Source organism: Kogia breviceps, chromosome 10, assembly GCF_026419965.1.
Source record: "Kogia breviceps isolate mKogBre1 chromosome 10, mKogBre1 haplotype 1, whole genome shotgun sequence".
Taxonomy (NCBI): Eukaryota; Metazoa; Chordata; class Mammalia; order Artiodactyla; family Physeteridae; genus Kogia; species Kogia breviceps.
The window spans coordinates 83,413,205-83,440,195 of record NC_081319.1 but is presented as its reverse complement, the minus strand read 5'-3'; the positions used below and the strand labels follow the sequence as shown (position 1 = coordinate 83,440,195).

Sequence of the window (26,991 nt, the reverse complement as noted above, 5' to 3'; positions counted from 1 at the left end):
ATGGACATTTGTATTGTTTCCATTTTGGCTATTACGAATACTGCTGCTATGAGCATTCGTGTACAAGTTTTTGTGTGGATATATGTTTTCAGTTCTCTTGGGTATACATTTAGGAGTCAAATTACTGGGTCAGATAGTTACACTATGTTTAGCTTTTTGAAGAACTGCCAAACTGTTTTCTAAAGTGGCTGCATTATTTTACATTCCCACTAGCAGTGTATGAGGGTAATAGTTTCCCCACTTTCTCCTCAGTAACACTTGATATTATGTATTTTCAATTATAGTTTCCTAGTGGGTATGAAAAAGTAGTATCTCATTGTGGTTTTGATTTGCATTTCCCTTGTGACTAATAATGTCGAACTTCTTTTCATGTGTTTATTGTGCATTTGTATATCTTCTTCTGAGAAATGTCTATCCAGATTCCTCATTCAATTTTCTATTGAGTTATATGTCTTTTTATTGTTGAGTTGTAAGAGTCTTTATATATTCTGGATACCAGAGTATAGATTTATTGATATATAATATCTAATATATGATTTGCAGATATATGATTTACAAATATTTTCTCCCAGTTTTTGGTGGGTTGGCTTTTCATTTTATAGTGCTCTTTGAGGCACAAAAGTTTTTATTTTTATTTATTTATTTTCTGGCCGCACTGCACGGCATGTGAGATCTTAGTTCCCTGACTAAGAATCAAACCCGTGCCTCCTACATTGGAAGCACAGGGTCTTAACCAGTGGACCACCAGGGAAGTCCCAAAAGTTTTAATTTTGATGAAGTCCAATTTATCTATTTTTTCCTTATTGGTTGTGCTTTTGGTATCACATCTAAGAAACCATTACCCAGTTCAAAATCATGAAGATTTACACCTATATTTTCTTTTATAGTTTTACCTTTTACATTTATGTCTCTGATGTATTTGGGGTTAATTTTTTAAAATTAATTTATTTATTTTTGGCTGCGTTGGGTCTTTGTTGCTGTGCACGGACTTTCTCTAGTTGCGGTGAGTGGGGGCTACTCTTCATCGTGGTGTGCGGGCTTCTTATCGCGGTGGCTTCTCTTGTTGTGGAGCACAGGCTCTAGGTGTGGGCTTCAGTAGTTGTGGCTCGTGGGCTCTAGAGCACAGGCTCAGTAGTTGTGGTGCAGGGGTTTAGTTGCTCTGCAGCATGGGGGATCTTCCCAGACCAGGGCTTGAACCCATGTCCCCTGCACTGGCAGGTGGATTCTTAACCACTGTGCCACCAGGGAAGTCCTGGGGTTAATTTTTGTATATGGAATGAGGTAGGAGTCCAACTTCATTCTTCTGTGTGTGGATGTCCAATCATCTTAAAATTCTGATTCTGGTCTTACTTTTGATCACCAACTACAATCCTGCACCTAATTCCAGTGTGTGAGTTTTCCCCCTATGTCACCAAGCAATTCTCTGACACCAACTGGGTGTCCTACAATTCAACTCAATATCAGACCCACAAGCTAAGGGCTCAGTCCCCTAAGACTGCCCCCTCCCTAATTTCAGATGCCAATAGCATGTCCAGATTATCACCTGGGCTCTGGCTATAGATCAGAGATTCCCACAACGCCTGCTTGAGTTCTAGTAATTGCTGGAGAAGGTCACAGAACTCCGGAAGACATTTGCTTACTAGGTTACTGGTTTATTATAAAAGAATATGATAGGGCTTCCCTGGTGGCGCAGTGGTTGGGAGTCCGCCTGCCGATGCAGGGGACGCGGGTTCGTGCCCTGGTCCGGGAAGATCCCACGTGCCGCGGAGCAGCTGAGCCCGTGAGCCATGGCTGCTGGGCCTGCGCGTCCGGAGCCTGTGCTCCGCAATGGGAGAGGCCGCGGCAGTGAGAGGCCCGCATACCGCAAAAAAAAAAAAAAAAAAAAAAAAAAGAATATGATAATGGAAAAAAAAGTCCTCTCCATCTGGTTCTACAAGAATTAAATCACTAGCCACTGTAGTCACTGACCTTTAACACACCCTGAAAGGAGTTCAGGATGGAGATCAGAAATGAGGCACTCTTTGCTCTGGAAAAACTGGCAGAACGGGCCTTTAGGTAGTTAGATATTTTCAGAAGAAAGTTTTATGAACCCAATTTTTGCATCTTCTCATGTCAAGAAAAGCACTAAAATCACTAACAGAGACATCTGCTCCTTGTTACTAGCAGCAACCTTCCACCGAGATCTGTGCTTGATGGCATGTACCCCCTTCACCAAATCATGAATATGCTGACCTCCATCCCTACCTCTTTGGAGCAGTTTCTCAGAGGTGTCTGAGAGGCTGTCTCCATGGCTGTAGTCCTCATTTTGCCCCAAATGAAACTGAACTCACAGCTCTTGAGTTGTACACTCTTTCTTCAGTCAACAGACACAATTCAGGAATAGCCAGATGGAAGAGATGCCTAGGGCAGGATACAAGTGGAAAAGGGCATGGAAATTCTGTGCCCTCCGGGCGTGCCACCCTCCCTGCTCTCTGGATTGATCCCTTGATCATCATGTAGTGTCCTTCTTTGTCTCTTGTAACAGTCTTTATTTTTAATTCCATTTTGTCTGATGTAAGTATTGCTACTCTGGCTTTCTTTTGATTTCCATTTGCATGGATACCTTTTTCCATCGCCTTACTTTCAGTCTGTGTGTCTTTAGATCTGAAGTGAGTACCCTGTAGGCAGCATATATACGGGTCTTGTTTTTGTATCCATTCAGCCACTCTGTGTCTTTCAATTGGAGCATTTAGTCCACTTACATTTAGGTGATTATTGGTATCTATGTTCTTATTGCCATTTTGTTAATTGTTTGGGGGTTGTTTTTGTAGACCTTTATTTTTTCCTTTCTTCTTCATTTGTTCTCTTCTCTTGTAATTTGATGACTATCTTTAGTGTTATATTTGGATTCTTTTTTTCTTTTTTGTGTATATCTATTAATAGATTTTTGGTTTGTGGTTACCATGAAGTTGTTATAGAGTAGTCTATATATATATATATATATATATATATATATATATATATATGATTGTTTTAATTTCAAATGCATTTTTAAAACCCTGCATTTGATTTGTACTCTCCTCCCCTCACAATTGCTGTTTGATAATCATATTTTTCATCTAATTGTTTTATCCCTTAACTGCTTATTGTGGATATAGATGATTTTACTACTTTTGTCCTTTAACCTTCCTACTAGCTTTGTGCATGGATTATTTCCTACCCCGTCTGCATGTTTGCCTTTACCAGTGAGCTCTTCCATTTCATAATTTTCTTGTATTTAGTTGTGGCCTTCTTTTTTGCCTAGAGAAGTTCCTTAACATTCGTTGTAAAGCTGGTTTAGTGAATTCTTTTAGTTTTTGCTTGTCTGTAAGGCTTTTGATCTCTCCATCAAATCGAACAAGAGCCTTGCTGAGTAGAGATTCTTGATTGTAGGTTTTTCCCTTTCATCACTTTAGATATATCATGCCATTCCCTTCTGGCCTGCAGAGTTTCTGCTGAAAAATCAGCTGATAGTCTTATGGGAGTTCTCTTGTATGTTATTTGCTGCTTTTCCCTTGCTGCTTTTGATAGTCTCTCTTTATCTTTAATTTTTGTCATTTTGACTACAGTGTGTTGTGGTGTATTCCTCTTCAGGTTAATCCTGTATCGGACTCTCTGAGCTTCCTGGACTTGGGTGACTGTTTCCTTTCCCAGATTAGAGGAGTTTTCAGCTATTATGTCTTCAAATATGTTCTCAGCCCCTTCCTCTCTCTCTTCTCCTTCTGGGACCCCTATAATGCAAATATTACTGCCCTTGATGTTGTCCCAGAGATCTCTTAAGCTGTCCTCATTTCTTTTCATTCTCTTTTCTTTTTTCTGTTCAGTGGTAGTGATTTCCACTACTTTGCCATCCAACTCACTTATCTGTTCCTCTGTGTCATTTAGTCTACTACTGATTCCTTCTAGTGTGTTTTTTCATTTCAGTTATTGTATTCTTCATCTCTGGCTTTTCTTATATTTTCTAACTCTTTGTTAAAAACTAAATTCTTGCTCTTTGCATACATTCTCCTCCCAAGTTCTTTGATCATCTTTATGATCATTACCCTGAACAGTTTTTCAGGTAGATTGCCTCTTTCCACTTCATTTAGTTCTTCTGAGGCTTTATCTTGTTCCTTTGTCTGGAACATGTTCCTCTGCCACCTCATTTTGCCTAAGTTGCTGTTTGCATTTTTATGTATCTGGTAGGTTAGTTATGTTTCCCCACCTTGGAGAAGTGGCCCTCTGTAGGAGACATCCTATGTGTCCTAGTAGTGCACTCCTCTCTTGTCACCCAAGCTGTATGCTCTCAGCGTTCCCCCTAGGAGGGCTGCATGGGTCCTTCTGTTGTGGCAGGCTGACTATGTGGGCAGTCTGGTAGGCTTGGTTGGCCCCTAGTCTGGTTGGTTACTAGGCCCTGCTTTGGGCAGAGGCTGCTGGTTGCTGGGTGGTGGGACCAGGTCATGAGGTGGCTGGCTCACTGGTGGGTGGATTCAGGGTCTGGAAGACTCCAGGACAGTTGCCCACCCACTGGTGGGTGAAACCAGGTCCTGGGATTAGTGCCAGACTACTAGCAGGCAGAGCCAGGTCCTAGAGTCTGGCTGCAGGGCCCAGGGATCCCAGAGCTGGTGTCAGATCTCTGGTGTGGGGGGCTGATTCCTGACATAGTTGGGTGTGGAGTCCAGGGTGTCCCCAAGCTCAAGGCCATGGCCCACCTGGTTGCAGGGCAAGGTCTGGCCTGCTATGGCAGGTTGGGTCAACAGGTTGTGGGACTGTGGTTTTCTTGTGGCTTTTGTCTGCCTCCTGGTGGGCAAAGCTGGTCCAGGGGCTAGGGCAGGCTTCCTGGTGGGTAGGGCCATGTCTAGAGGCATATCTAGTGGATGCTGTGGGCTCAGGAAGCCTTTGGCAGCCTGGCTGCTGATGTGGGGTGGACTGTGTCCCCTCCCAGTTAGTTGTTTGGCTTGAGGCATCCCAGCACTGATGCCTGCATGCAGTTGGGTGGGGCCAGGCCTTGGTGCTAATGAGTATTTCACAGTTATGCCTGCCAGCACCAGTGTCCATGCTGTAAAAGAAGCTCCCAAAATGGCTGCTGCCAGTGTCCATGTCCCCAGGGTGAGCCACAGCTGCCTACTGCCTCTGCGAAGACTCTCCAATTCCAGCAGGTGGGTCTGGCCCAGGCTCCTATCACATTACTGCTTTTGCCCTGTGTGAAATTTTGTGTGTGCCCTTTAAGAATGAAGTCTCTGTTTCCCCCAGTCCTTTGGGACTCCCAAAATTCAGCCGCACTGGCCTTTAAAGCCAAATGCTCTGGGGGCTCATCTTCCAAATGCAGGACCCTCAGGCTGGGGAACCCGACGTGGGGCTCAGAACTCTCACTCCTGTGGGAGAACCTCTGTAATATAATTATTCTCCAGTTTGTGGGTCACCCACCTGAGAGTATAAGACTTGATTATATCACGAGTATGTCCTTCCTACCCATCTCGTTGTGGTTCCTTCTTTATGTCTTTAGCTGTAGAAAGTCTTTTCTGGTAGGTTCTGGTCTTTTTCACTGATGGTTGTTCTGCAAATAGTTGTGATTGTGATGCGCTCGTGAGAAGAGGTGAGCCCATGGTCTGTCTACTCCTCCATTTTGGCCCCATCTTTTCTCTACTTTCTGAATCCTGTCCTTTTGGGTTTCTATGGAGGCTTCATTGCTTAGACATGATGGATTAAATCACTGGCTATGAGCAATCGGATTCAACCTCCCTGGAGTTCAGGGGAGTGGGACTGAAAGTTCCAACATTCAAATCACAGGGTTGATTCTCTTGGCAACAGCCACCATCCTTAGGTGCTTTCCAAAAGTCTCCTCATTAACATAACAAAAAACCTTTATGGCTCATCACTTATGAAATTCCAAGTGTTTGGGGAGTTCTGTTTTGTCCAGCAAATTATGCTCAGAGGCTGAGATTGTCTTTGCCAATAATTTGTTTAACACAGGTTCAAGGCAGTAATATAATTTATAATAGTAATGTTTCACAAGCCAATAGCATATAGGATAATGTCTCTTAATAAGCCAATAAAGAGATTTCGTACTTCAAACCAATGATAGATGAATCACACTACTGCCCCAGGCAGAGGGGAGGTGAAAGAATTAAGTCCAAATTTAGTTGAGGTGTACCTTTCTATAAGCTGGTTCTCAGTAGAGTCAGCTTAGTCACCCAAAAGCACATATCCAGCTGCCAGCGCAAACAGAAAGTCCCTTTTGTTGCTAGAGCTCAGTGCTAGTGGAGTGAAGGTGCCAGGGTTGGCCAGTAAGGTGGGCTGCTCTGGGGACCCTTACACGGCTTGCACCACTCCTCTGAGGAGTAGCCTCGCCAAGGCAGGAGCAGATGTCCCTTCTTTCCCTGAGACTGCTGCATGGTTTAACACCACTGCTGACAAGGAGTGGCCATGGCAGGAACCAGTGTCTTAAGCTCTTCGGAGAGCTATTTTGGTCAGCAAAGAATAGCCCTGCACAGACCGAATGCTCTCGGCAAACCTTCACAAATACTCGGTATTTAAAGTGTAAATGTCCATCACGTGTTAGCCACTCTTCCATATGTTCTGATCCATCAGCCCCCCAGCGACACCTTTCAATAGCTGAACTACTGCGTGCTGATCCACAGCAGATGTAAACGACATCATCTTGGCACAGCTTCCTCAAGATAAACAAAGTCATCCTTAGATCAAATGACTTCACTTAAGTCATGTGGATTTGAAATCATAACCAATCCACAAGTTTTGTGCCAGAAATGGGGATGAAGACCAAACATATCTCAGTGTGAATCACAATATCACACGTCCTATCACCATTTGTTGAAAAGACTATTCTTTCCCCACTGAATGTCTTGGCAATCTTGTCAGCTGACCATAGACACGTGGGTTTATTTCTGGACTCTCAATTCTATCCCATTGATTTATGTCTAACCTTATGCCAGTACCCAACAGTCTTGATTTCTGTAGCTTTGTAGTAAGTTTGAAATTGAGAAGCGTGAGTCCTACAACTTTGTTGTTCCTTTTCAAGATTGTTTTGACTATCTTGGGTCCCCTGAATTTCCATATGAATTTTAGGATCAGCTTACCACTTTCTGTAAAATAGCCAAACTGGATTTTGTTAGGAATTGCATTGACTCTGTATATAAATTTGAAGAGTATTACCATCTTAACAGTGTTAAGCCATCCAAACCATTAACATGAAATGTTTCCATTTATTTACGTCTTCTGTAATTTCTTTCAATGGTGTTTTTTAGTTTTCAGTGTACTGAAAGTCTTGCAGCATGAATTATTTTAAAGCTCTTCAGGTAGTTATAATATGCAGGCAGTGTTAAGGATCATTGTTTAATGTCCTGAAGATTATCCCCCCAAATCACAAATCTTAGATTATGTGTCCATGTGTGGCTGTGTTAGGCATAAGGAAGTGGGGTTTACTTTGGCCAGGATGATCCACTTCTGAGAGATGTCCATTTCATGACATTCCATAGGAAAAGTGTGGTAGTAAAATTTTATTACACCCTACAGAGAATCATAGAGTTGCAAAATCTTAAGAGGCCTGAGAATTAATTTGTATTGGCCAAGCGGGGTGAGATTCTATCCTGTTTTAATGTCTGCTGAGAACAAATGTCCTTTGAACAATCTTCATCAATATAACCCATTCCAATGTTAATTAACTCTCTCCTCTGAAAATCTTACCCACTTCCCTATTTATCACTGGATTTTAATCCCCTGGGCTCTCTATCGCATCTGTACCAAAATTATGATATGTCTAAATTCTGATTATTACAACTTAAGGCCATTTCTCAGTGATCTGAAGAACGATCTGTTCACCATCTCTAGTACAAAGACTAGAAGGACTTTGTTGCTTGTTTTTGTGTTGTTGGTTTGGTTTGGTTTAGTTTGGTATTTTCCTTTTGCCTCTTGATTGTCACCCTTCTGACACACACTGCCTTCTAGGCTTGACAAAATCACCATGAGATCTAAAGGGAATGAAGTGACCTCTCACTTTAATCCTACATCTTATGATCCCATCAAATGGCTAAGTTAGGCTGTGTATAGCTGGAGGTGTTGACTTGAAATGCTTTCCTGACAAATGGTCAGTCTATCTCTGGGGAAACTGGAACAAGTCAACACATCGACTTACTTGTGACTGTCATCTATTCCTGACTCCACACCTCTCTCCTTCCCATCACTCAGCCTCAGGGTCCCTACAGGTCCTGACACCATCTGCACTTCTGAAAGTCCAGGCCATGCGAACTGCCTGGAGATTGAGGATCACTCTGGATTTCTGGGATACCGACGTAGAGATGATCTCTTCAGATGGGACTGAAATATAGGCCCAAGGTTCTCGTCTTTTTCCTACTGCAACGTGAATGATGGGTGATGTTCACAACCATGCCGCTCTTTCATGATCTATCCAGATATTGAAAAATATCTGAAAATATTTTACAGAAAAAAAATAAGAAAGTAGTACTACCGACTTTTTCTTCTTGATTTTTTTTTTTTTTTTTTTTTTTTTTTTTTTTTTTTTTTGTGGTACGCGGGCCTCTCACTGTTGTGACCTCTCCCATTGCAGAGCACAGGCTCCGGACGCGCCGGCTCAGTGGCCATGGCTCACGGGCCCAGCCGCTCTGTGGCATGTGGGATCTTCCCGGACCGGGGCACGAACCCGTGTCCCCTGCATCGGCAGGCGGACTCTCAACCACTGCACCACCAGGTAAGCCCTCTTGATTTGACATTAATACAATTTTATCCATCTGATAAATCAGTCATTTCGATTTTTAAAAATTATAATACAACATGGAAAACCACAGGGTTTGTCTAATTTTTAAACTTTATTTACAATGCAAGATGAGTTGTTTTTCAGCTCATTTCTTTACATGTATATTAACATGGCAAGGAAATATTACAACTGAAGAATAAGCTTAGATAAAACTTATCTTAATATGCCATATGTTGATTTTTTTAAAAAATTAGCATTAATATAAATTAACATGAGGGACTTCCCTGGTGGCACAGTGGTTGAGAATCTGCCTGCCAATGCAGGGGACACGGGTTTGAGCCCTGGTCCAGGAAAATCCCACATGCTGCGGAGCAACTAAGCCCTTAGTAGAGCAACTAAGCTCTACTGAGCCTGCGCTCTAGAGCCCGTGAGCCACAACTACTGAAGCCTGTGCTCCTAGAGCCCGTGCTCCACAAGAGAAGCCACCACAACGAGAAGCCTGCGCATCACAAAGAAGAGTAGCCCCGGCTTGCTGCAACTAGAGAAAGCCCGCACACAGCAACGAAGACCCAACACAGCCAAAAATAAAAATAAATAAATAAATAAATTTATTTTTAAAATTTTAAAAATAAAAAAATGGACCAAAGACCTTAACAGACACCTCACCAAAGGACATACACAAATGGCAAGTAAGCAAATAAAAAGATATTCCACATCATATGTCATCAGGGAAGTGCAAATTAAAATAACAGTGAGGGCTTCCCTGATGGCGCAGTGGTTGAGAATCCGCCTGCCGATGCAGGAGACACGGGTTCGTGCCCTGGTCCGGGAAGATCCCACATGCCGCGGAGCAACTAAGCCCGTGAGCCATGGCCGCTAGGCCTGCGTGTCCGGAGCCTGTGCTCCGCAACGGGAGAGGCCACAACAGTGAGAGGCCCGCATACCGCAAAAAAAAAAAAAAAAAATAACAGTGAGATACCATTTCACATCTATCAGAACAGCCAGATTCAAAACACTGACACCACCAAATCCTGGTGAGGATGTGGAGCATCAGGAACTCTCATTCATTGCTAGTGGGAATGTAAAATGATACAGCCACTCGGGAAGGCAATTGGCAGTTTCTGAGAAAACTAAACATACTCGTACCGTATGAGCCAGCAATCATGCTCCTTGGTATTTACCCAAAGGAGTTGAAAACTTCTGTTCAACAAAATTCTGCACACAGATGTTTTTGGCAGCTTTATTCATAATTGCCAAAACTTGGAAGCAACCAAGATGTCCTTCAGTAGATGAATGGATTTGTAAACTGTGGTACGTACAGGTAATGAAATATTATTCATCATTAAAAAGAAATAAACTGTCAAGCTATGAAAAAACATGGAGGAAGCTTACATGCATGTTGCTAAGTGAAAGAAGAAAATTTGCAAAGGCTACATACTGTATGATTCCAACTATAAGACCTTCTGGAAAAGGCAAAACTATGGAGACAGTAAAAAGATGTGGTTGCCAGGGTTGGAGGGTGGAGGGAGGGATGAACAGGCAGAGCATAGAAGATTTTTAGGGTAGTGAAAATTCTCTCTATGGTACTATAATGATGGATACATGTCGTTATACATTTGTCCAAACTCATAGAATGTGAAATACCAAGAATGAACCCTAATGTAAACTATGGACTTTGGGTGATAATGATGCGTCAGTGTAGGTTCATCAGTTATAACAAATGTGCCACTCTGGTGGGGGATGCTGATAATGGGGAGGCTGTGCATGTGTGGGAACAGAGGTATGTGAGAAATCTCTGTACTTTTCTCTTAATTTTGCTGTGGACTTAAACCTGCTTTAAAAAATAAAGTCTTTAAAATTAAAAAAAAAGTAAAGCACACTACCTGTATAAGAACTGAGAGTGATAAACTGAATCTGCTCTGATTTTTAAAAAATCCCAATCTGATATAATATTTCATTATTATCAGTAAAACATTAACTATAACATATTTCACAGTTAATTGAGGCTGAGATCCTCCAGTCTAGACTGATAGTCTGTGATTTTTTTTTGCACATACCCCTACTATTAAAAAATGTGAGTATGAACATCCCATATGTGTATGAATATTTATTTTAAAAGTACATTCATGTACCACTGTGCTGATATAGCCTGTACACAGGGAGAATAGAAATTTTTAAAAGGTGACATGAAAGTAAATACAAATCAAAACTCTAATATGTTCTTGCTCCATCTATATGGATTGTGGGGCTTCCCTGGTGGTGCAGTGGTTGAGAATCCGCCTGCCGATGCAGGGGACACGGGTTCGTGCCCCGGTCCGGGAAGATCCCACATGCCGCGGAGCGGCTGGGCCCGTGAGCCGTGGCCGCTGAGCCTGCGCGTCCGGAGCCTGTGCTCCGCAATGGGAGAGGCCACAACCGTGAGAGGCCTGCATACCGCAAAAAAAAAAAAAAAAAAAAAATATATGGATTGTGTTGCACAAACCTTGGCAAGTTTATTTTCCCTCCAACTTTCAGTAAAAATAAAGCAGAGAGAGAGTTATTTACGGATCCACCAGGGAATACAGGCCTTAAATTTTGCTCTTTGGTAAAGAACTTCAAAACTACTAAAGAGCAGGTCAGGTGTTTGTTTTTTCTGTGTCATCTGTGTTCTGTGGGTGTCAGGAGGACTTTGGGTCCCATCCAGAAGCTTCCAGATTAGATTGGTTTTGACATCTCTTGTGAACTCTGGAAAGAAGATGAAAATGAGTCATTATAGAGACTTGGGATTTTTCTTTTATTTCCGCCTTTCTTTCCATTGTAGGAATAGCACAGAATTTTATGCAGCTTTCACAATCTTTTCCTTTTGACAAAACATTGAAACGATGAGCCTTTGTCAATTGTCTATAACACAAGGTGTGTCATGGGATTCTTCATAGATGTCTGCATTTAACTTTGATCTATCTGTACTTTGTTGTTTTTGTTATTTATGTGTCCAGTGTAAATTATATGGGAATTTCAGTTATTTCATCCTCAAAGGAACTGAACCAATGATATTTGTTTACTTTCCTAACTTACTTTTTCTGATAAGGTTTTTTCTGATTATAGATATCATATGATATATCTATATATCTACATATATCTTTTTATATATATTCTCTACATATATAATCATGTGATTATAAAAAATTTGGAAAATATAAGAAGTAAAAAAACAAAGTAAAAATTTCCTATATGTTTATCAGCTAGAGATAATACCAAGCTAGGTTTTTTCATTAATGTTTTTCAAAATTAGTATCATGTTGAATTTCTCATTTTATTTCATCCTTATTAATTAATACCTAATAATTATGAATATTTTTTCATGTAATAAATTTGTTAAAAACCTAATTTTTAATGATTGCAAACTATTTCATCAAGTGTATAATGTTAATATCTAACCATTCCCTTGTGATGATTACTTAGGCTATTTCTAGTTTTTTGTGTGTACTTTATTTTTTCTCTGGCTTTATTGAGAAATAATTGACAAATGTAATTGTATATACTTAAATTATACAACATGATGATTTGATATACATTTACATCTTGGAATGATTACCAAGATCAAAATAATTAACACATCCATCACCTCACATAGTTAACTTTTAAAATTTTTTTTAAAATTTGTTTAAGATCCACTCTCAACAATCTTAAGTATGCAGTACTGTATGAATAACTGTAGTCACTATGCTGTACATTAGATCCTCAGAACTTAGTCTTCTTTATCTGAAAATTTGTATTCTTTGACTTATATCTTTGCAATTTCTAATTTATTGAAAACATTTTTGCAGTGATGAGCATCCTTATATGTATATGTTTTATTAAATCTCATATTATTTGCTTAGGATAGACTCCAGGAAATTCAATTCCTTCCTTAGTAAAGAAATTTAAGAATTATGAATACTTTGGATAATATTATAAAATTGCCTTATAGAAAGCATACACTAATTACACTCCTATTAATGATGTACGGAAGTGCGTGTCACACAACATAATTACAAGTACCGAGTATCAGCTTCAAAATATTCGCAAGAGGGATTGAGTGAGGAGGGAGCATGAGAGAGTCTGCCACAGTTTTGGAAGTGGTCTGTATCTTGATTTGTGTGGTTTCATTGTGTGTGTGCGTGTGTGTGTTGCACACAGGGGTCAAAATTCATTGACTATTACATTTAAGATTTTGCCCTTTCCTGTATGTATATTATTTCTCAATATGTTTTTTTTACATTGTATTTATGTTTTAAATTTTACAACTTGATGGGAATAGTATGTTTGTTTGTTTGATCTTAGTAAGTGGGTCATTATGCCTGAAAGAGGAATCACCAAATTTCTTTGATTATCAATACATTTTTTTTAACAATTAGAATTTCCCACTCTGGCCAATTAGTGAAAGTCTTACTTGTATTGTATCTGCAAATCAACATTAAATCTCCTTGGTGGATGCTACTTTTGAACGTTGTAATTCATTGTCTCTTTCCATCTTATTCATTGCTTTGTTCAAATGTTATTTTGTTATATTCTCCAGATCACATCTATAAAATAATTTTTAAGGGTATCAAAGCTTTGAAACTCTAGGTACGATTTCAGGGTTTTTAGGATGTAGAAGAATGCAACTCAAACTTGAATGCATGTACAAATCCACTTGGGTTTTTGTTTTCTGTTTTTGTTTTTCATAAAAGACATATAAAATTTACCATCTTGGGCTTCCCTGGTGGCGCAGTGGTTGAGAGTCCGCCTGCCGATGCAGGGGACACGGGTTCATGCCCCGGTCCGGGAAGATCCCACATGCCACGGAGCGGCTGGGCCCATGAGCCATGGCCGCTGAGCCTGTGCGTCCGGAGTCTGTGCTCCGCAACGGGAGAGGCCACAACAGTGAGAGGCCACATACCGCAAAAAAAAAAAAAAAAAAAATTTACCATCTTAACCATCTTTAAGTGTACAGTTCAGTAGTGTTAAGTATATTCATATTGGACAGCAAAACGCTATAACTTTTTAATCTCATGAAACTGAAACTCTAACCCCATTGAACAATAACTTCCCATTTCCCCCTCCCACTAGCTCCTGGCAACCACCATTCTACTTTCTGATTCCGTGAGTTTGACTATTTTAGATACCTCATATAAATAGAATAATACAGTATTTGTCTTTTTTGTGGCTGGCTTATTTCATTTAGCATAATGTCCTCAAGGTTCACCCATGTTTTATCATGTGACAGGATTTCCTTTTTTTTGGCTGAATAATATTCTATTGTATGTATATACCACATTTTGTTTATCCATTCACCTGTTGATGAACACTTTGGTTGCTTCCATCTCTTGGCTATTGTGAATAATACTGTAATAAACATTGGTGTGCAAGTAATTCTTTTGGATATATTATCAGTAATGGGATTGCTGGATCATAAAGTAATTCTATTTTTAATTTTTTGAGGTACCTCCATACTATTTTCCATAGTAGCTACACCATTTCGCATTCCCACCAACAGTCCACAAATGTTCCAATTTCTCCACATTCTCACTAACACTTGTTATTTTCTGGTTTTTTGATAGTGCCCATCCTAATGGGTGTGAGGTATGGTTTTGATGTGCATTTCTCTAATGATTAGTGATGCTGAGCATCTTTTCATATGCTTGCTGGTTGTTTGTATATCTTTGAAGAAATGTATATTCAAGTCCTTTGGCTATTTTTTAATTGGGTTATTTGGATTTTTGTTGTTGAGTTGTAGAAGTTCTTTATATATACCGGGTATCAACTCCTTATCAGATACATAATTTGCAAATATCTTCTCCCATTTGTATGTTGCTTTTTCATTATGAGAATTGTTTCCTTTGATGTGTGGAAGTTTTTAAGTTTGATATAATCCCATTTGTCTATTTTTGCTCTTATTGCCTGTGCTTTCAGTGTCATATCCAAGAAATCATTGCTATATCTAAAGTCATGAAGGTTTTCTCCTGTTTTCTTCTAGGAGTTTTATAGTTTTACATCTTACACTTAGGTTTTTTTATCCATTTGGGTTGATTTTTGTATATGGGGTAAAGTAAGCATCCAACTTTATTATTTTGCCTGTGGATTTCCAATTTTCCCAAAGCCATGTTGAAAGGACAGTCCTTTCCTCTTTGAATGGTCTTGGCATCCTTGTGAAAACTTCCTTGACCATATATGTGAGGGTTTATTTCTGAGATCTCTGTTCTATTACATTGGCCTTCATATCTGTCTTTATGTCATTCCCATATTGTTTTGATAACTGTAACTTTGTAATAAGTTTTAAATTCATGAAATATGAGACCTCCAACTTTGTTGTTTTTTTCAAGATTTTTTTGGCTATTGGGGTCCCTTGAGATTCCCTATGAATTTTAGGATGGATTTTCCTATTTCTGTAAAACACACCATTGAAATTTTAATAGAATTGCATTAAATTTATATATCACTTTTAGATAGTACTAACACATTAACAATATTAAGTCTTCCAATCCATGAATGTGGGTATCTTTCCAGGCTTTCTCCCTTTTAAGATTAGTTTTTTCATAACCCCTTAATATCTTTCATTTTTCAATGTTTTTGAACTCTTTATATATTCAGAACATTAACCTTTTGTCATATTGTGACAAATATTTTGCCCAGCAATATGCTAATTTAGACTAAATTTGGGCCATAAATGAGGTCAAATCCTTTTTAAAGTGTATTGGACAGTGGTATTTCCTTTTTTGCAAATTATGTTTGTATCATTTTCATTTTTAAATTAGGGGTTGGCATTTTAAATAGTTGATCTGAAAGAGTTAATTTTATGTTGTAGCAGACACCTGTTAGCTTGTCTGCATAACACATCTCGTTAGGAATTGCCCTCTCCTCTGCCCATATGGTTGCAGCAGGGAAGCCATGATTTCACTTGAACTTCTGACCCACCTCAGTCAGTTGGTCACCTGGCCACAGTCAGTTGGTCCTGGGATAGACATCAATCCAACCAAGTTAATCACAGCCTTCCCCAGGAAGTTGCAATAGAACCAACAGGGTCAGGTCATCTTCTCTCCAAGTAGCTGGACAAGTTTTGGTAAAACTTGGGTGCTTCTGGGGGCTCTTTGACCACCATGTGCTCTGGGAAACAGAGATGGAGACCTGCAGGGAAACATAACTATGAAGCAGAAGAGAGAGAAAAAGAGCAGTCTCAGATTCTGATAATGTTCTCGTGCTGGTTCTAGTAACTGAGGTCTAGCTGCCTTCCCACCCTTAGTCAATTTTAACTTAAGGTAGCTCAAATGGTTCTCTGTTAATTGTAATAAAAGTACTAATTAATAAGTATATTTATTCTGAGTACTATATGCAGATACTGTTCGAGATGCTGGAAATAGAGACGTGATCAAAGTAGACACAACAACTGCCCTCACGGAGCATATGTTCAAGAGGCATGTAGACAGAAAACAGAAGAAAAGTAAATATGTGGAATGTCAGTGGGTACTGGTGCCATGGAAGAAAATAAAGCAAGCCCCCAAGGAGGGGTAACCATTTTTAAAGTGACATAGAGGTCTGAAGAAAATGAGGGAGAGAGGCTTAGACAAAGGGAACAGCAAGAGCAAAGGCCAGGGAGTGGGACTGTGCTTGGTGGGTTCAGGGTACAAGATGGCCCGTATGGTTGGAGTGAGAAATAGAGGGAAAGACTGGGAGGAGATGAAGACAGAGGTGGCACAGTTTTGAGGCCGCTGGAAGACTTTGGTCTCTGCTTGGAATGAGATGAGTTCTTGGAAGGATTGAAAAGAGGGAGGTGGTCTCCTATGTTGTAAAAAGATCACTGCATCTGAATCTCTTTGTCACGTATGTTGAAGAAGTGCTTTTCTGTTCTGCCTTCATTTCATTTGGATGGTGGTGGTTTTGATAGGCAGAAGCAAGGCTGTGGGGCTGGGCAAGCTCCAGCAGTCACCATTCCTCTGTAATCATGTAATTCAGAAGCCCCGTAAAAGAGTTTTACTTTTTTCTATGCTCAAAACATAATCTTTCCTCTTATGACCTCTTTTTTGTTTATGTTTAGAATGTCCTTCTCTCTAAATATCAATTATATCTTAATCTACATTTTCAAATAAAAATTATATGTCTTATGGTTATATGGAAATTTTGAGGCCAAAATTTCTGGAATTAGGCTTGGCTTTGTCATTTTTTTCATATAGCCAATTAATAATATATATCTGTTGAATAATCTTTTATCATTGGATTGTGATATTTATCTCACATACATATATTGATAGAACTGTTTCAGAACAGAAGTTCTATTCTGTTGTATTAATTCTTCTTTTGAGTCTTACAACAATACCACAACATTTAAAAAACTGACATTCTGTGTTATACTTTATTATTAGTGGAACAAGAAAAATCTTAATTTTTCTCATCATTCTGTTCTTTCAAGTGAATTTTAGAATCATGTCCTCAAATTCCAACAACAAAACAAAATTCCACTGGGATTTTTCAATGGGATTGGCTTAATCTTGTAAGTTAATTTGAGAAGGATTTGTTTATCCTTTCCAACAGTCATTTTTTTTTTCACCCAGCAACGTAATCTGCCTCTCCATTTATTTCAACATACTTGCATATTTCTTAATAAAGTTTTGGTTATATCATGCCTGTGTATTCTAGGATGCTTTATGCTCTGTTAGTGTCCTCCAATCAATAATTAATCAAATATTGGAAAACTAAGCATAACTCTGGATAATTTACTCAATTTCAGTTTATTCTAGGGGGTGGTGGTTCTTACTTCTAAGTTTACTCATTAAGTATGTCCCAGTAATAAAGGTTTTCAGAAAGAAAGTCTTAACAGTTTCATTTGGTTATCTGTTTTGTAGTCTCAAAACACCAACTAATGGAAAACATGGTTTCTTAGTCTCAATAACACCAGTGGAAATTCTTCCTTGAGAAGTCTAAATTTCCTTAAGAATTTTTGTTTTCTTTTTCCTACATGAATTTGGCAGATAGCTAAGTGAGATCCTCATATTAGTAACCCTAAAGCCTGTTCTTTTTCAAGTGAACTTATGATATATTTTATAATTAATACTAATTTATAATTATACAACAAATGCATGAATATATCTGCTTATAAAAACATTATAAATAAAACTGAAGACCCCACTTTGCCCTCATCCCTTATCCTGTTCTCCTCTCCGAAGTGACCACTCATCCATTTGCTATGTATCTTTCCAGAACTTTTTCCAATACATTTACTCTCAGAAAAGAGATAGCATTACTCAAAGTTAGTTTTACTTTCTCTTTTTTAATACTTAAAGGTTGTCAAACTGTCCATATTATCCTGCAATTTACTTTTTCCACTCAACTGACAAGGAGAGTTAGCCCCCTGAGTACTTATTAGTACCCATTAGTACTTCCTTTTCCTTGTTGTATGATATTCCACAACATGACTACACATGGGTCATTAATCATGACCCATGATTAAAGGGTCTTCTCTCATTAATGGGTATTTAGGTTGTTTTCTGGGTTTTTTCCAATCACAAGCAATGTTGCAATAAGCATCTGTGCACTTGCTTCCTAGGGCAGATAGTAGGTAGTGGGATATCAACTGAAATATTGACTTCTCATTGAGTTCCTAACGTATTTTCAAGGTCTTGGATCATTTTCATTGTTTTTTCCATTGTTAAATAGTTAAACAATATTGAGGCCCAGAGTTATCTTCTCAGACTAGAATTGGTTAACAAGCAGATTTGGCCGTTGTTTTCTTTATTGGGCAGGGAGATTCCTGGAAACCTCTGGAAGCAAGCTGCTGCTGTTTGTTTTTTACCCTGGGCCGTTTGACTTGGAACATTTCTGAAGTTGTTCAGTTCCTGCACATCTAAATGAACGGCTGTTTCTGGGTACAGGTTAGTTGGTGGTTTTTAAAACCTGGACATGGGCCTCTGTGTTTGGAGGACTCTGTTCTGTGTACTTGTGTTCCTCCATACAAGGGAGCCTTATGTAAGGAGCCATTCATCATGCCTCCCAAATGGGCCATAGGAGAGAAGCAATATCCTTCCAATCAACTGGTTATTACTATAAGATGTGGGCCTGAGTTGAAGTCAGTCGGGGAAGCATTAGTCCTCCTCATTTTGCATGGTTTAAATTCTGCTCACCCATATCTCATCAGTACAAATCACCCCAAAACACCCCTCACCCTCTTTCCTGTACATCCTTCCTTTACTCGTTTCTTCATCCAACGCCATGTGTATCTGTTATATACCTACCAATCTAGGCAAAGCATAGAGCAGCCTATACACCTGGACATATGAGGAAGGGTGACAGAAAGGAAATATCCTAAAACTTATCTTTGATTAATACAGAGTAAATTTCAACTAAACAGGCCTTAAAATTACCTGTTCTAGTTCTGGGTTCAAATTCCAGCTTTCTTTGTTCATAATAAACAAATATTTACAATCAACCCTAAGACCTTGAGCCAGTTGCTTAAAGTGAGTCACTTTTCTCATCACTAAAATGGGTGTAGTAGAAGGTATCTCAATGTCATGTGAGTGTATGAGTTTGTAGTGAGCACTCAACCAGCGATAGCTATTATCTTTATGGCAAGAGTTTGATAGGAAATACCACCAGGTGATAGACTACTCTCTGTATTCATTTAGGCAAATCTCCTATATTATTCTCTTAAGGCCCTATAAGAGCTTGGATTCTCAAAGACTGACTCAGTTGGATTTCTCATACTTTTAGGACTAATGCAGGGAAATTGATCAAACAGCTTAACAAGATAATTAACAATAATCCTAGAAAGAAAGACCTTACTTAACGCTCCCAAGCACTCCACTTCGGATCTGTGGGACTCGGGTACAGCATTCTCTAGATGACAGCCCAACCTGGCCATGAGAATCTGCTGATTCAAACCCATCCAGCCTAAACCTGTTAGCCTCATTGATGAGATCTCCAGTGATCTGGGCTTGCTTCCCTCTTCAGCCTCTCTTGCAATTTCCCTACACACACCACACACACCACACACTTGTTTCATATTCCATTCTGATTCACATTCTCCAAGTTACTCAAACCCAACCTGTTCTCATCACCAGGCCATTGAACACACTGCGTTTTCTGTCTGGTACACACTTTCTTCAACTTCTTGCCTAACTGCTCACTTTAGATGTCATTTTCTCTGAGTGATGTTCCTTGACTTCCACAATGCTGGATTAGCTGTGGTTCTGTGTGCTCCCATCACATCCAGTGCTTAATTCCATCCAGTGTTCCTTCTGTCATTGTCATGGTCAATTCATTTGTCTGTATCCTTGTCTAAAGAATAAGCTCTTTGAGTGCAGAAACTGTACACCATCCTTTATCATAGCACTGCCACACAGAAGATATCCAATTCATTCTTGACTAGATGAATAAATAGACTGGACATACACTTTTAGCATAATAATCTGACCAATTTGTCTGAGCAGAAAATTTATAATGAGGAGTTGTGGGAAGTAAGATCAGAAAATAAGTTAATTCCAAATTTAGAAGCTCTTGAACTTGAGTTAAATTAAGAGTTTGATCTTTATCCTGTAAGCAGTGAAGAGCTATGGGAAAGTTTTAACTCCATGAAATGACATGATTAAAATGTTTATTTAGGAATCTTATTTTGGCCGTGGAATGCTTGATAGAGAAAATAGATGAGATTTCAGGCAGGAGATTCAAATTGGACCTTTAGTTTCTCACATGTGAGGAAAATACCTGAGAAATAGTTGATAACTGTGACCCTTAAGAAGCTTTGTAAACTTCTTAATGGCGGGAACCAATTCTTCTTATTTCTATCCACTTCTTAGTCTTATTTTTATCCACTGCAACCAATACAATGGTTTGCATTTCACTGATGCTTAGTAATTGTCACTAAGTAAATGAATGAGGTATATAAAAAAGGACAAATGCACAGGCTTTGGAAAGGAAGACTTGATAAGACTTGACCAATTGCCTCTGGAAACGTGTCAAGTAGAAAATGGTCCCTTTGCTAGAAACAGAGGAGACAGGAAGAGGATCCAGTTTATGGAAAAAGTGAGTCCAGAAATGCACACTTTTTGTGGTCTTTTTCCTAGAAGGGATGGACATAAAGCACTACATTCTCATAATATCCTTAGGCCTGAGAAGCCATTCATAATATCCTCACTCTCCTTCTCACCTTTAATGGCAGGAAGAAAGTTGCCAGATGGTTGAGTGAGTCACCCACAATCATAAAGCCAGGAGAGGCTGTCCTCAGAACAGAAGCTTGGCCCCCTCCCAACACGTTATCCAGGGCAGAGACCATGCCGTCTCCTTGCTTGCACTAAGAAGCAAATTCCGTCTTTAAATAAGCACATCATGATACTCTGGTTGTGTTACCTGCTCTTCAATTTTTCACCAAGGTTCAAGGAGATGAAACTCTAACTGCCTGCCATCTCAGTAAATGGCAAAAGTTGGAAGGAAAAGGAAATAAAACCACTCGCTGCTCTTAGCAGAATCCTCCGGTGGGCTGTTTTCAGGAAATGTTTTCTAGGGTAAAGAAGTGAAATGTGGTAAAAATGGCTAACTTACAACTAAAGGAAAGGGTGCAAGTGAAGCCTGGTGATGTGTAGTCCAAACTGGGATTAAGTAAATGGCAATCGCCCTCGATATAGGTTCAATTAGGGGCGTTTCTTTCTCTTTTTTTTGAAGCATAAAAATGTTAATTTTCACATGTATTTGACCTGGGGTCTGTAGACGTTGCCTGCTAGCTGTGAACCACCTGCAGCCCTCCCAGACTGCCTCCTTTCCTCACAAATGCCCTGGCTGGGTCCCCTCATGTCAGGGAGACTGCTGCATAATACACAGGGCGGGCCATGGTTATTCATTCACACACAAATATTTATGGAGTGCCTACTTGCCTGACACTGTGCTAAGTCTAGTGGAGATGGCAAAGAGCCATAACTTCCAATATGGGGAAAGCATTCCCTGAGCCTGAAAGGAGCTTACCATCTACTCTGGTAGTCAAAGGCATCCCCTGAGAAGAAAAACAGTATAAAATGGTAATCAACATTATAAAAACAAGATAAGAGGTGTAGGTGTCCCAAGAGAATATGCTAGGACCTTACAGTGTGTGGAAAAATCCAAAGGTGGTTTGAGTTTGTAGTACAAAGACAGAGCTTATTTTTCTGTTGGAAGGAAGATCTTTGGGAGGAGGAGAGAGTTGAGCTGGACTCTTTTGCTGTTATTATCCAAACCTGGCCTGAGGCTAAGCTAAAGATGTATGAGTCACCAGAGATAAAACAATTAAACAACAGACTGCCTGGCTTGCACAACCCAGCATCCGGTCCTGAAGGCTTTTCCTCTGAATGGCCAGTTGTTCTGATATCACAAAGCCTCAGCATACTGAGGCTATGCAATATGCAATGCATATTGCATCCTTTACTATTTTAAGACTTTAAATTTACTGAATGTACTGTTTTAGGACTGGTATGAACTTTTAGTTGTTGTTAGGAATGATTAGTCAAATCTCTGCATAATTACTTAGCGAATGGAAGCCAGCTCTCCCTAGAATTCTGGACTGTCGAGGCCCATCAGGGAGAACCCCAGAAGCCAACAGAACATGCTCGACCTGATGAGTGACCCCAGTCTAAGACTCTGACAGCAGACAGGAGGTCCACTGCCCCTTCTGAAGAGAGCCTTGCTTGGGAAGAAATGCTCTAAGGTGGGATACCCAGTGTTCCCTGCTCAGTCCCTCTATTGAGAAGTTTGGAAAGGCAATTTGGGGTCTTCAACTGTGTAAAGTTGCTCAACTTCTGTCTCAGTCCAGGAACTGTGAGAAATTAAAACCCAATATGAGCTTACACCATGGTTGTTATAGAACCTGGGAGCTCACTCAAGGCCTTTCTACTGAAAGCCTAGGGCTCTTGTTTTAGCCTACTGAGGGGATACCCGACCTAGATGGTGACATCTGAGAGGTACAGGAGGAAGGGAGTGATTTCAAGGGCAAATCCTCAGAGACAGGTATCGCCAGGCCTCTTGTTCACCTGCAAACTCGTCTTCACTCAAGCTTCATCTATTCCTGAAGTTTTTCCTTTGTGTATCCCCTTTGAGCCACCATGGTTCCCTGCCTTACCCTCTGTAATTGCTCATCGTAATGCGATGAGTCATTCACCCACGTGAATCCCTCCTTAGTGAGTTCACGGAGGGAGGAGACTGTCTTAATCACTTTCCGTATGCTCAGTGCCTCACTCATGCCTGATACATTGTAAGGGTTCAGTAAAGGTTTATTGAAAGAATGAGTCCTTGGGAATAATATTTGGCAAAGTTGTGGCTGAGGGACATGTTTCTCCAACTAGGATTGTCAGAGTCCTAGAGCCCCAGAGATGTGTCTTGGGAACCCTCCTGGGAATGTGGGGAAAGGTGTTCCCAAGGGCACTTTCTCCTCCTGTAACTGTCTGTGATCTGAGTGGTTCTGCTTTTGTCTGTTTTACATATTAGGGGTCTACATCTGGTTTTGCTTGAAAACCTCTAGAAAAATCCTATAGGTGGGAAGAGGAAGAGCTTTTGGGTCTATATGGTACAATATCAGCAGGATATCATCACAAGATAAAGAGGAAGGAGGCACTCAGGTGCATCTGACCATGGTCACAGCCTCAAGACTGATTGCAGGCCAGTAGAGAGAAGACCTCAGGAAGAGAAAAGTGGCCAAAGGGGTCTCCAAGTCACTTCCCAAGGGCCTCGTTGAGAAGGTCACTGGCCATGGGCCAGAATCCTTAAGACAGCAGACAAGGCCTCACTTTTCTTCTCTTGCTGTTCCTGCTCTCTCACTCGACACTCCAGCCAGCCACTCTTCCCTCAAATGCAACACATTCTTTCCTGCCTCAGTATCTTTGCACAGGCTGTTTCCTCTGCCTGGAAAACTTCCTTTCCCGTTGCGAAGCACAGGTTCCGGATGTGCAGGCTCAGCGGCCGTGGCTCACGGGCCCAGCCGCTCCGCGGCACGTGGGATCTTCCCAAACCAGGGCACGAACCCACGTTCCCAGCATCGGCAGGCAGACTCTCAACTACTGCGCCACCAGGGAAGCCCCGCCAGTCCTTCTTTAAGTCTCCATTGAAATGTCCCTGCCTGACATCCTACCTCCTTCAGCCTAGACCGGATTGGAGCTTTTATTCCCTGTATTTCTAACTTAGTGTGTTTATCACCAATTGCAATAATCTATTGAGTGTCTGTTCCCTTTCCCCCAGATAGGTTGTGAGTTGTGATGAGAGAAGGGTGGTCGTCACTATATCCTCGGCACCTGGCACAGGGTCATGCAGCTAAGAGGGGCTCAACAAATTCTTAACACATATGACTGGCAACCTTTGAGATGGCCCCCAAATATCCCCACCTGCTAGTACTCACAGCCTTGTGTATTCTCCTTACCTCGAGAAACTTGCTTCTAAACCATGGGATGATATGGCAATGTTGAGGGTATCTCACTTCCATTATTAGGTTATAAAAGAGTGTAACTTCTTCCATCTTGCTAGTTACCTTCTCAGCTTACATGCTTTGATGAAGCAACCTGCCGTGTTGGAAACGGTCATGTCGCAAGGAACTGAGGGAGGCCTCAGGAGGAGCTGAGGTCCAGTCCAACATCCTGCAAGGAACTGAATCCTCCCCACAGCCACATGAGCTTGGAAGTGTATGCTTCCTGACTGGAGACTCCCAGCCCTGGCCGACGCCTTGATTACAGTCTTGTGGGGAGACCCTGAAGCAGAGGACCCAGCTAAGCCACGCCAGACTCTTGACCCTCAGAAATCAAGAGGTAATAAATGCGTGTAGTTTAAGTCTACCAAGTCTCGGGGCATAATTTGTTACACAGCAGTAAATAACTAATAAGACAAATAAATGAATAAATCAGTACATGAATGTATGAAACTGAAGACCTCACCAAAAAAAAGGGAACTTCAGACTTGGGGGAATGAACTGAGGTGCTAAGTCAAAGACGATTGCTAATGCTTCCTGTTTGTTTGCTAATGCTTCCTGTTTGTTTCTCCCGGCTACAGAATCTGAAGGTGGGATTTGGGGGAAAACTCTTCCAGTTTGCAGAATCAGAAATTCACCAGGTCAATGGACATCTTATATGCCCAGATCCTATCTGACATTACTCACGAGAATTTGTGTTTGTAGATGAATACCAGAAATACATCCTCAGTGATGCCAATTTGGATCCAATTTATGTCAAAATGAACAGTCTGGCTTGGAAGGCCTTTATTGTAAATGGTTGTATTTTAAATCTGGATCCAAGTGACCCTCTCAAAGCATCTCCGTCTCATGTATATTTGGCTGCAAGAAGAGTCTTGTGTGACTTTGAAAATGGAAACAGCCCTAATTACCTGGAATGGATTAGTGGGCGTTGATTGTGTATATAGTCTAGATGTAAATAATATAAAATCCTTGATGGAGCTATAAATACCAGCTTTATCAATAGCTCTCATAGTTTATAATTTCCCAATGCATTTCAAGATGCCAACTCTCACCTTTTCCCTAGATTGATTTCCTTGCTTCAAAGTAATAAAAGGATGCAAAAATAAATAATAATAATAAAATAATGATATACTTTAAAGTGCATTTGGGTTCCAACATCTGATTTTAATAGAGATGTACAAAGAAGTTCCTTTTCCACCTTCTTAAATCTCATATTTTTTCCTGCCCAGTTACACATGGAAAATATAATTGCCTATTGAGTTTCCCTGGGTTAAGCTTATTTCAATAGGAACTACTAATTACTTGATCACCATGGCACTGTAACATGCAACATTTAAAGTTTGTTTGCTCTTGGGCTTCCATGGTGGCACAGTGGTTAAGAATCCGCCTGCCAATGCAGGGGACACGGGTTCGAGCCCTGGTCTGGGAAGATCCCACATTCTGTGGAGCAACTAAGCCCGTGCGCCACAACTGCTGAGCCCACATGCCACAACTACTGAAGCCCGTGCGCCTAGAGCCCGTGCTCCGCAACAAGAAAAGTCACAGCAATAAGCCCATGCACCGCAACGAAGAGTAGGCCCTGCTCGCCACAACTAGAGAAAGCCCGTGTGCGGTGACGAAGACCCAATGCAGCCAAAAGTAAATAAAATTAAAAAAAATTTTTTTAAATGAAGTTTATTTGCGCTCAAGTAAAGGACATTTGTTTTTCCTGTTATTTATAATCATTTCCTTTTTTTTTTTTTTTTTTCTTTGTGGTACGCGGGCCTCTCACCGCTGTGGCCTCTCCCGTTGCGGAGCACAGGCTCCGGACGCGCAGGCTCAGCGGCCATGGCTCACGGGCCCAGCCACTTCGCGGCATGTGGGATCCTCCCGGACTGGGGCACGAACCCATGTCCCCTGCATCAGCAGGCGGACTCTCAACCACTGCGCCACCAGGGAAGCCCCTATAATCATTTTCTTAATCTCCTAGCAGCCAAATCCCATTTCAATTGCTCATTATGAAAAACTCATATTGCTTTGTGGAAATGCAGAAATGCATCTAAAGGCACGATGTACCTTTGTGTGTATCCAAAGAGAAAGGGAGAGGGCTCATTGAAGAAATCTGGATGGTGAAATCCTGAACTTAAAGACAGGTTACAGACTGCCTATTTGAGTAACAAACTTTTTATTTATTTATTTTTGGCTGCATTGGGTCATCGTTGCGGCGTGCAGGCTTTCTCTAGTTGCGGCGAGCAGGGGCTATTCTTCATTGTGGTGCGGTGCGCGGGCTTCTCATTGGGGTGGCTTCTCTTGTAGAACATGGGCTCTAGGTCCGCCGCCTTCAGTCGTTGTGGCTCGCGGGCTCTAGAGCGCAGGCTCAGTAGTTGTGGCTTGCGGGCTCAGTAGTTGTGGGGCACGGGCTTAGTTGCTGCACTTCATGTGGGATCTTCCCGGACCAGGGCTCGAACCCATGTCCCCGGCATTGGCAGGTGGATTCTTAACCACTGCGCCACCAGGGAAGCCCTGAGTAACAAACTTTTAAAAATCATTATTTGCAGAGGAGTGAGTTGCACTATTGGACTATGGTTGTGACACCATGATTCTTAAAGCTGCAGTTTTAGAGTCCACTGTCAAGAGGTAATAGATCAGAAATTAAGATAAAGTGGCTGTGAAGTTGTAATGGGAGTGCACCGGGGCTGGAGATTTATACACATTATGCTCAAGTTAGCTGAGAAAACAACTTTTGACTTCCTCTCAAGCTCTTGCCTACTGACTCACCTTAGTCTGCTGCAATAATTCAAACAATAATTGAGGGAAAATGCTTAGGCTTCCTGATTTTGTTGCCCTCACCTTTGTTTCCCTGAGATGGGATTGCGGGGAG

At 40.8% G+C, this 26,991-nt stretch overlaps 1 long non-coding RNA gene across 2 annotated transcripts in view; it reads left to right on the top strand.

Moving 5' to 3' along the window:
* LOC131764200 (uncharacterized) overlaps positions 1-26,991 on the top strand; it is a 77,304-nt gene that overhangs the window by 26,734 nt on the left and 23,579 nt on the right. Inside the window, exons 2-4 of one of the 2 annotated variants that reach the window (XR_010835113.1) lie at positions 8,582-8,722; positions 24,191-24,468; positions 24,710-25,185. This is a non-coding gene — a long non-coding RNA (uncharacterized lncRNA). Of the gene's footprint in view, positions 1-8,581; positions 8,723-24,190; positions 24,469-24,709; positions 25,186-26,991 lie in introns of those variants that run through there. The other variant, XR_010835114.1, reaches the window with a different exon arrangement.